Raw genomic sequence first — 11,584 nt, forward strand, 5'->3', positions numbered from 1 at the left:
CAGACCAAGCACCAAGCGGGGGAGGGGCAGAGAGAGAGAGGGAGACACAGAATCTGAAACAGGCTCCAGGCTCTGAGCTGTGAGCACAGAGCCTGACGCGGGGCTCGACCTCACAAGCTGTGAGATCGTGACCTGAGCCAAAGTCGAATGCTTAACTGACTGAGCCACCCAAGTGCCCTGAGAAAATTTCATTTAAATAGCATCCATTTAAAAATATAGTAGGAATAAATTTAGCCAAAGAAATTCAAGACGTGTACACCGAAAATTGTAAAACATTTTTTGAAATGTTGAAAGAAATTAAACATCCCATGTTTGTGAATCACAAGACTTACGGAGATGGTGATACTTTTCCAACTGATACACAGATTCAACACGAGAAATCAACCGCTATAAATTTAAAGTTAATTGGTTTCCAAAGAGAGTACCAAGACATTTCAATGGAGGAAGAATAGCTTTCTCAACAAATGGCGTCAGGGCAACTGGATACCCACGTGTAAAAAAAATAAAGTGGGGCTCCCATCTCATACCATGTACAAAAATTAAACTGGACGGAAAACCTATGTAATAGCTAAAACTATAAAACTCTTAGTAGAAAGCAATAGGAGTAAATGTTTGTGAACTTGGATTTGGTAATAGTTTCTTAGATATGACACCAAAAACACAGTCTATACATGCACATGCGTGGTAGATAAATTGGACTTCTCAAAGTTTTAAAAACTTGTGCTTCAAAGGACACCATCCAAAAATTGAAAAGACAATACAGAATGCGAGAAAGTGTTTGTGAATTACCTATCACATAAAGAACAAGTATCCGGAATATATAATGAACTCTCACAACTCAATAATAAGAAGACCCATTTTTTTCAAATGGGCTTAAGATCTGAACAGGCATCCCTAAAGATATGCAAATAGCCAATAAGCACATGGCAAGATGCTCAATCTCGGTCATTATGGAAATGCAAATTAAAATTGCAATGAGATACCACTTCACATCCTCAGGATGGCTGAAATCAAAGACATAATAACAAGGATGTGGAGAAATTGGAACTAATATATTACTGGTGGGATTCTAAAATAGTGCAGTCACTTTTGAAAACAGATTAATGGTCCCTCAAAAGAGTTAACAGAGCACCACATAGCCCACCAATTCCACTCTTAGGGGAATAAAAATATATGTCTCCACAGAAACTTGCACATAAATGTTCAAACTGCATTACTCATAACAACAGTTGGAAACAACTCTAATATCTATCAGCTGATCGATGGATAACCAAAAGGCGTGTTCATACGATAGAATATATATGATGCAAGAGTTTCAATTCCTTAGAGTAAATAGAATCACCATACGACCCAGTATTTCTGCTCCTCGGTATATACCCAAGACGGCTGAAAACCTGTTTTCCCAGCAAAATGTCACAAATGTTCACGGCAGCAGTCTTGACGGCCAAAAAAGAATGTAAGCATCCCAAATATCCACTGATGAATGGATACACCAAATGGCCCATGCATGCAGTGGAGTATTATCTGGCCACAAAAGGAAAGAAGCACTGAATCGTGGTACAACACGGGTGAGCCGTGGAAATACACTAAGCAAAGGATCTAGTCAGAAAAAGCCACGTACTCTGATTCTGCTTGTACAAAATGTTCAGAATAGGCAGTTCCTGGACAGAAAGTACGTGAGTGGTTGTCAGGGGCTCTGGAAAGGGCTGAAGAGGGTATGGCTGCTGGTAGGCATGAGGCTTCTTTTGGGAATGTTGAAAATATTCTGAAATCACATAGTGGTGGTTATACAATCACATGAATATACTAAAAGCCACCACATCGCACACTTTAAAATGGTCAATCTTTGGTATGTGAATTATATTTCAGTGTAACTGTTTCTTAACATTTTAAAATTATATTTAAAAAAACATAATGAGATAAATAGCAGAGAGAGAATAGCCCCATAAATCACCTGTTGCTAAGCTTGGTTCATTGAACCATCATTGAAGTGATTTAAAAGTACTTTATATATGTATGTACGTATGTATTTAGAGAGGGCACAAGTGAGTGAGGGTAGAGAGAAAGGGGGTTCACCCGAAGCATGGCTTGAACTCCCGAACCTTGAGATCATGACCTGAGCAGAAGTCAGATGCTTAACCCACTGAGCCACCCAGGTGCCCTAAAGTTGCTTTAAAATTGGAAGTCTGATTTAACCCTCACTTGAGGTGGCAGTCCTTCAGAAGGAAAATCTAATGGAAATGTACTCGATAGCCCTGGGTGCAGGCAGTAATAAGGTGGTGCATTGTCTACAGTTGTCAAACAGTCTGCTTTTATCATCACCAGGTACCATTAATCTTAAACGGTGCCAGTGAAAAAATGCTCTCTAAAAACTACTGTTACTCCAAGTCAGGGTTTCCCGGTCTGTTGTCATTTGGGGCCAAACGGCTGTCCTGTTCATCTTCCCATGTTTAGCTGCATCCCTGGTGTCTACCCACCTGATTTCAGTTAGTAGTCTCCTACCCACAGTTGTAATAACCCAGAGTGCCTCCGGTCATGGCCAAATGTCCCAAGAAACAAAATCACCAAGACAGAGAACCACTAATGTAAATTCGAAATAAATGCTGTGGTTTCTATTAACGTGTAATAACCCACATATGTAAGCCTCAAAAGTAAGTACATTTTATTACTTATCTTTTTTTTTTTTTTGATGTTTATTTATTTTGAGACAGAGAGAGAAAGTCAGAGTGAGAGCTGGGGAGGGGCAGAGAGAGAAGGATACACAGAATATGAAGCAGGCTCAGGTTCTGAGCAGTCAGCACAGAGCCCAACACGGGGCTGGAACTCATGAACCGCGAGATCATGACCTGAGCCGAAATCAAGAGTTGGTTGCTTAACCAACTGAGCCACCGAGGTACCCCTATTACTTATCTTTTAATAAACATGATCTTCTGTGGGGAAGTTAATTCATGTCTCCAACTCCTATGGTACTATATAAACCCTACCTATAAACAGTAGACTCAAAATATACAATGATAGCACCATGACTGTAAAGATGCCTAAACACAAGTTGAGTAACTTAAATTCTGTCATTCTGTGTGCAGATCATTCTTAAAACCTTGAAAACCTTTTTTTGAAGCATTTCTATATCTTTTTCCTTTATAAAAAAATTTATAAGGAAAAGTATTACTGTATTACATTTTTTCCTTTTCTGTATCCTAATTATTTTAACATTTCATTTAAAATTTTTTTAAGTTTATTTGAGAGAGAGAGAGAAAGAGCATGCACAAGTTGGGGAGGGGCAGAGAGAGGCAGAGAGAATCCCAAGCCAGCTCCACACTCTCAGCACAGAGCCCAATGTGGAGCTCGTTCTCACAAATCATGAGATTATGACCTGAGCCAAAATCAAGGGTCGGACGCTCAGCCGACTGAACCAACCAGCCCCTCATTTAAAAAAATTTAATGGCATATTTTTCAATGTCTACATTTTTACCTGGCCCATATTATCTTTAATTTTGTGATTAATAAAAGTAATCTTCTCATTCAGAGGAAGAAGGTGCTAAGAATGATGTATACCAGGTGTTAAATGTGCTAAATACACCGTTGATTTAGGAGAAAGAGAAAGTAGCGAAGGAAATCGAGAGAGTATGTGTGAGGTGTCATGGCTAGGTGCTTTCTATATACCTTATTTAGTCTAACACAACAAAACTGCCATTTACATAGCAGGAAATTGAAGCTCGGGCTTAACTTTTTCTCAAATTCTATTTAAACATGTATTGGCAGATTTTTCTGCAGTCTCAGTCTTAGTCTGGTTATTGCTCTCCCAAAACCAAAGGATATAATGGTGTATCACTTGTATAATATAATTAGTAACTTTTTAAAAATGTTTATTTATTTTTGAGAGACAGAGCACGAGCAGGGGAGGGGCAGAGTGAAAGGGAGACACAGAGTCCGAAGCAGGTTCCAGGGTCTGAGCTGTCAGCACAGGGCCCGAGTGGGGCTCGAACTCACAAATCGTGAGATCATGACCTGAGCCCAAGTCAGACGCTCAACCGACTGAGCCCCGCAGGCGCCCCTAGACTGGCCTCTTTTAAGTGAATTCTGTCCCTAGGGCAGAAAGCTAAATATGAGGAGGAAGTATGTGTGGCATTTTTGCCTTGGGCTCACAAATTTCCTAGCGTGGCCTCAGTAAAATTAAGCACAGTAAGTACTCCTTTGCCCCAGCCACAAAATGCAACATATGCAAATATTAAATAATGTCCTATGCTGAAACTTGCCATCTGTGGTTAATCAGTGTTATAAAGTTCTCACACAGAAGCTGCCCTTGTTGTGATATGAAAATCAGCTGGGGAATCAGAATGTATGGACTTGAGCTTTAAATAATTGGTTTGTCCTTTTAACAAAGCAACCTAGCCAGATTTATTCTTGACTCAGTAAATATAGACAGGGTGTGGTGGCCCTTAACCAGCTGGGTGTATCTCTGCAATTCAAAAGATGACTCATGAGGTACTGTTTACATTTAAAACTAGAAAAATTATCCTCGCTGTGTGTTGTTTCCTTGACTAACCAGGGATTGAGGCTATTAATGCCAATTATGAAAACTGAAAAAGTCCAGAGTTTAAAAGCAATAGAAGGCTATTCTTCCCCAACCCCTCTCATTTACCTCCAAGGTCTTAAACTGACAAGAGGACCGAGTCTGGATTTTCCCGGGTATTCAAATTTGTCTACGTCTTCCCTTCAACACTGTGATTCATAGTGGGGAATATAAGCTATAGTCCCTCAGTTCATACCAGCTTGTTTAGTTTGCTTTGCAATCAGTTTCTTATTATTCATGGATTTATTAGTTCATTCATTCACTCAAGCAATATCGTGGACCAGGCACTCTAACAAGGATGAAGTGAAAAATGGGAATTGCATGGGAAAAATGTAATTGTCCATCAGTGGGTGTGTGGACGTATAACTTGCAGTATATTCAATTTATACAACTGCATACTACTCAGTAGATACAATGGCATGGACCGTGGCCTGTGTTCTGCTGTGATAACTCAAAAACATAGTATTTAAGTAAAAAATAAAGACATTTGATAATATGCAGTATTGGAAAGGGTGTGAGAAAATGGGCACTTATTTCTTCTTTAAGGAAGAATAATGACAACCCATTATGATTAATATCACCATGAAAGTGTCAGCTCTATTCCATAGACCTACTTCGTGTGTGGGAACTGACATGTGAACAAGAATAGCCACTACAATATTAGTTGCTGTAGTAAAAAATGGATTATTCATTAATAGAGGACAGGGTAAGTAAATGATGGTTTATACATCCAGTGCATCTGGGACAAAAGAGTAAGGAATCTCTTTATACATTTTATGTAATTATTTGTAACATGCAATGCTGCATGAAAAAAAAAAACAGGTGCTTAACGGTGTGCTAGCACTTAAGTAAAAAAAGGGGGGGACATATATATATCTTTGCTTAATATGCATAGAACATCTCTGAGAGAATACAGAGGAAACAGGAAACGCTGATTGCTTCTAGGAAATGGAACTGGATGTTCCAGCACTTTGTGGGAAAGAAACTTTTCACTGTATACTCCTTTTGAACGATATCTATTCATAAAAGGAAAGGAAGATTGAAAGTTTTTAAAGATAGGGACACCTGGCTGGCTCTGTCTGTTGAGCATCCGACTTCGGCTCAGGTCATGATCTCGAGGTTCGTGAGTTCCAGCCCCGCATCGGGCTCTGTGCTGATGGCTCAGAGCCTGGAGCCTGCTTCGGATTCTGGGTCTCCCTCTCTCTCTCACTGCCCCTCCCCTCCTCATGCTCTCTCTCAAAAATAAACATTTAAATTTTTTTCAAAAAAATAAAAGATAAAAAAGAAAGTTTTTAAAGGTAATGTTGAGTGGGGGCAAAAGGTAAAACAAAAAATAATATGCAGGTAATCAAAATCCAGACACACACACTGGAATGAAATGTACCACAATCAGGAGGGCAAGGAGAGAATTGAAATAAGATAGGGTGACCCGGGGAGCTTTTGTTATATATGTACTATTTCTTTTTTAAAAATTCTGAAATGCAGGATTCCCAGGTGGCTCAGTCAGTTAAGGGTGAGAGTCTTGATACTGTCTCAGGTCATGATCTCACAGTCATGAGATCCAGCCCCGAGTGGGGCTCTGCGCTGACAGTATGGAGCCTGCTTGGAATTCTCTCTCTCCCTCTCTCTCTGCCCCTCCCCCGCTTGCACACACACTGTGCATGCTTTCTCTCTCTCAAAATAAATAAACATAAAAAAAATCTGAAAGACGTACAGTCATAGGTTAAGATGTGTTAAAGGTGGGTAATGGATAGGTTGGGTATTCATTACCTTGGTATCTATACTTTGGTGTTTGCTTGAGATAGTTCCTGTTTTTAAAGGGAAAGTTGTGATCAGGTCTCCAGGACATATGAATATGTGTTCACATATATTCATATTAAATGTTTATTTGTTGGCATTACCAGGGATCATAAAAATAAGGAAGAAACGGTTCCTCCCTTTTAGAGATTTAATCCTGATTAGGAGGCATAAGAATATTATTGAACAGGCTACCCAGCAGACAGGAGAGCAGGGTACGTCACCTCACCCCCCCTCCCTTCCCCTCACCTCCTCTCACCTGGAGTTTAGCTCGCCTTGTCTGTGGTGGGGAGAGGCATGAAGAGTTGTAACTTCCTACAGTGCCGAACTTTATATGAACTTCACCTCTCGCAGCACTGGACAGCAGATGAGGAAACTGGCCTTTCCCCTTTAATCTCATGATTTCTCATCTGGCCCAAGTAATGCCTTACTGCCTACTCTATTTTAAAGTGTCCTTAGGTGGCCTTTTAGGTCCTTCCAATGAAGATCCTGACCTACATGAGGGAGAATTGTGGGCGGACTAAGGACTCAAGCTGGCTTTGGAGCCTATGAATGCTTCCTACTGGCTGGATGATCTTGAGCAAGTACCTTATGTCTCTGTGACTCTGTTTCTTCAAATCTAAAATGAAAACCATATCATGATCCCAGGGTCGTGGGATGCAGCCCCGTGATAGGCTCTGTGCTGAGCATGGAGTCTGCTTAAGATTCTCTCTCTCTCTCTTTCTCTCTCTCTCTCTCTCCCTCTCTCTCTCCCTCTGCCCCTCTCCCTGGCTCCCGGACTCATGCACTCTCTCTCTTAAAAAAAAAGGGGGGGGGACACCTGGCTGGCTCAGTCGGTTGAGCATCCAACTTCGGCTCAGGTCTTGATCTTGTGGTCCGTGAGTGGCTCTGTGCTGACAGCTCGGAGCCTGGAACCTGATTCGGATTCTGTGTCTCCCTCTCTCTTTGCCCCTTCCCCGCTCATGATCTGTCTCTCTCTGTCTCTCAAAAATGAATAAACATTAAAAAAAAATTTTTTTTTTAAAGATTGTGTAAAATGAAAACCATAGCACTACTTTGTCAGGATAGTGTAAATAACACTTATAAAGAGTTGGAGATGATACCTACCCTGTGGTAAGTGCTCAATTAATTCTGTCTGTTATTCACCCTAGACATAATCTTTCCTGTTTTAGTTTATGCCTTTGCTCAGGCCACCACTTTTCCTGGAATTTTCTCTGGCCACCTGTCAATAGGCTACCAGTTTTTCAAAATTCTTTTTTCTGGGTCTCCCCAACTGAATGTCATTTCTTTGTCCTCCGAAACTTCATGGAACTACAAACCTTCTAGGGTGCTTTTTACTCTGCCTTTCTGAAGTTATCTGGGAACTTGTCTCCTTTCCCATTTTATAGATCTATAAACACACACAAACGCACACACTGACAATGATCTAGCAGAATTCTTGCTGAAGGCAGGCCGGGGTGATCAGACATCACCTGGGGGATGGTAGAGGTCACATATATATCTATCTCCTTACAAATGTTTTTCAAAGTATATATATGCATGCATACACACATACATCACTAGACAGATTTTATTGAATTTCTTTTGATACCTTTATGTACTTTATGTTCCATGTACTTTCTCTGTAAGCCTCTTTGCCATAGACATCTTTCCCACAAACATTTTTTTTTCCATTTTTGCCAAGAACATTTTTGCTGCATAATTGGCTAAAAGGCAAATTTTCTATAAAAGATAAAAGATAACTGGTTGACAGTTTGGTTTCATTTCTCCATTGATGCAGTGCTCCCGTTTTTATATATGTCTTCACAGTGGTGCAGAGTTTTGAACCCCCATTTCCCATTGAACTTGGGAACATCTATCAATGGACTGGGACAAAATGCCAAGAACAAATGACAGTGTAGAAGGCTTTCACAATGCAAGACTAAGCTCAGTTACAAACCCACATCCTAGTATTTGGAAACGGCTACCTCTCTTAATAAAGGAAGAGATTTTAGTGAAAAAAGAACAAAGTGTGATGCTGAATGAGGGGATGAATCGATAAGCAAAAAAAAAAAAATGTTTAATACTGTGAGAAATGAAATGAAATGGGCCCATGCATGACAAGAGTTTTAAAATGGAGCTGGCAGGACATTAAGGACAGGGGCCTGATGTACGTCCCCGGCAGGGGCACCATGAAATTTTGGACTGGGCCAAACCACAAATATTCCAAGGATTCAGCCTGGACACCTGCAACCTGCTACAGTAAGACATTTTGCTTCGTAACAGCCTTAGCCAGCAGTTATATTCAGTCAAGATTACTTTTCTGCTGTCGACACCAATCAGAAATTCTTTTGTAAATAACATACATATGTGTTCCCTTTTGCTTTAAAAACCCATGACTTCTGTTCCCTAGTGGGACACTATTTGGACTGCCACCGAAATCTGTGTGCCCAAATTGCAACTCTTTGATCCTAAATAAACGCTCTTGCTTAAATCACTCATGGACAGTTTTAGGTTGGCACTACCACGAACAAAAGGCTTTGGAGACAAGTGCTTAGATACAATCCACAAAATGAATCAGGGATTGGCACAGTACTCCATGAAGCTACACACACTTTAGATGTATTCAAATGCTGTTTTCAATTTTTTGACAGTCTCTTTAAATGTCACTCATCTGTCACGTTGCACCACGTCCTTTTTAACGAATGTCCTTTTCTGTGTGATTTTACGTCCTACAGCAAAATTGCCTCATGGTCAACTAGTTGTGCGGCGAAAATGGCTGTGGAAAAAGTGCTTGGGGCAAAGATGCTTACAGCGAAAATACTGGACATACTTTGTAGTATTGCATCATATGGAATATTTCTATATCCATCTGTCCCTGCAGTTTACAATCATACAATTATTATGTGGAAATGTGTTTTTTTCCCTTTCCTTCCCTTTATTCCACATTAAGTCACAAATAAACTACGCACAATCATAAGGTTGCTCCATATAGTCCAAGGTCTAGGGAGTGAAGAAACATTGCTGTGATTTCTATCTCTGAGGAATCACCTTCTGGAAATACTATTTAGAACACGTGAGTGCTTTTTTGCTCTTTCTCCTTTGGGCGTGTTGGTTTGGCCACACTTTGTCTCCCTTCACTTGCCCCTTTGGTCTGTCTAACCCAGTGACAGTTCTCTCCTTTTGCTTGCTTTTGGTGTAGTATTTTTTCATAACCCTGGCTTTTAGGAAAATTGGTTGCCAGAAAGTTAGTGTTTATTGCCCCCAGCTTTTGTTTCCATTTTTTTTCTTAATCACCTCTTTCCTCTCTCCCATCCTTCAATTTCAGGCTCTTAAGAAAAAGGTAATCATAGACGTTAGTAAAGATATTCGCATTTTATATCGTCTCTTATACTTTTGTAAGAACCCTGTGTTCTAATACGGAGTTTCAGCAATCATCTGAGTAACCAGTGGAAACCTCTTGGGGTCTGGAGTGTTCTTACAATCCGAATTTAAAAACCCATAGACCTGTTTGCATGTTTGACCTTATAGCTATGCCGTAAGCCTCACACATCACCTTACAACTGCTGTATCTCTCCATGGACTCCGTGAACTACCTCCAGGGTGGAATATTACTTTCTGGCAATACACAATGTTACAATTCCCACGTATATGGTCTCCCTACAGGGCTAGCTGATGGAGCTAGATGACATTATACATGTTACATTATATATTCTGCAGAGTTTTACTCAGTTAACTTTAGATAGATTAATGAAATTGCCAATATCTGATGACCCTTTGACCAAGGGTCTCTCTCCTTGACCAAACTTAAATCAGACTCCTCTGAATCCTTTTCCTTAATACACCTCGACTTTCGGGCTTCCATGGTTGTCTCTGTGTTGTCCTGTTTTAGCAAGAATCCTGCTGAATCGGTTTAGCCAGTGTCCCCGTCCTCAATATCTGACCATCCTCCCTATCCAACTGGGGTCCTTATTCTCTAGCAGCCCCAAGTGATCTCTGATTGCCCTGGCCTGCCCTCAGCAAGCATACCACCAGGTCAGGTTAGCTAGACTCTCCCACTATCCCTGAGGTTTCTTCTTAGTAACTTTTTACCAGCTGACCCCCACCCTGCCCCTTTGCTATTCAGAGTTGAGGCCGATCTCTCTCTCCTATTGCAAAACCCACCATAGTAGTCCCTATACCTATCACAACAGTCCCCCTGAGTAAAGTCTGATTTACCATCCCCTAACAAGTGTCATTGAATAATTTTGTTTTCTTTCAACACCTTTCATCTGTTCAACCTAATGCATGTTAGGCGTTGCAAGAGGCCCAGTGAACTCAGTGGTCATTAAGCCCAAACTCACAGGAGGCAACTGTCCCCTTAACATATATTGTTTTCTCTCCTCTTCCTTCCTGCCTCCTTTCTTCTCTCTTTCTCCCTCCCTCCTTTCATCTTATCTTTTTTCTCTCTTTGTCCTTCTCTCCTTTTTCATCCCACCATGTTCCAAGAAGACGCGATGTGAAAACTTTGTTCTCATTACAATAGCAAAGTCAGAAGTAAATGTTATGGCTCACGGTACGAGTTACCTAGATTTCTCTCTCATTATGTAGACAACCGATTTCTTAAATTTGCCATTCTTGGGAGAACACCTAATTCTGCGTGATAATGGATTTTAAGACACTTGAATGATATCTTTTATCTTTTATCTTTTTGGATAATGACTTCTATTACATTAAGGGATAGTTAAGTTTGAATTCCTATGATCACTTTTGTTTTTCCAATTAATTTCTTTGCTAGTTGAGATTTGATAAAATGAATTTCATTCCCAAGAGGTTTTCTTGTAGATTTTTAAATAATGTATACAGATATTACCTAATATAAGGTTGCTTTTTTGTATTTTTAGTGCACAGAATCTAATTTCCAAGGGAGAAATTTGCTCTTTACCCCATCGACTACTGGGAACGAACTGTTTTATAGAGTTTGCCCACTCATGCAAAGAATTATTGCAATACATGGTCTTAAAGAGGAGAGAATAAACCATACTGCATATTTTTCAAAATAACACCAGGGGTCGCTGTGGGCTAGAAACCTTCAAACATGTTCAGACATGTTAATCACAAAATTTTTATCTGAATACTTGCTAATTGATGAGATCACAGTTCATCCCTGGTTTCATAACAGCCCATATTACCTTTAATCACCTTTAAATTGTCCAATTTTAATTCAACAGAGAAAAACCTCTCCCTTTGGACTTT

The sequence above is a fragment of the Panthera uncia genome, chromosome F2, assembly GCF_023721935.1.
Source record: "Panthera uncia isolate 11264 chromosome F2, Puncia_PCG_1.0, whole genome shotgun sequence".
Classification (NCBI taxonomy): Eukaryota; Metazoa; Chordata; class Mammalia; order Carnivora; family Felidae; genus Panthera; species Panthera uncia.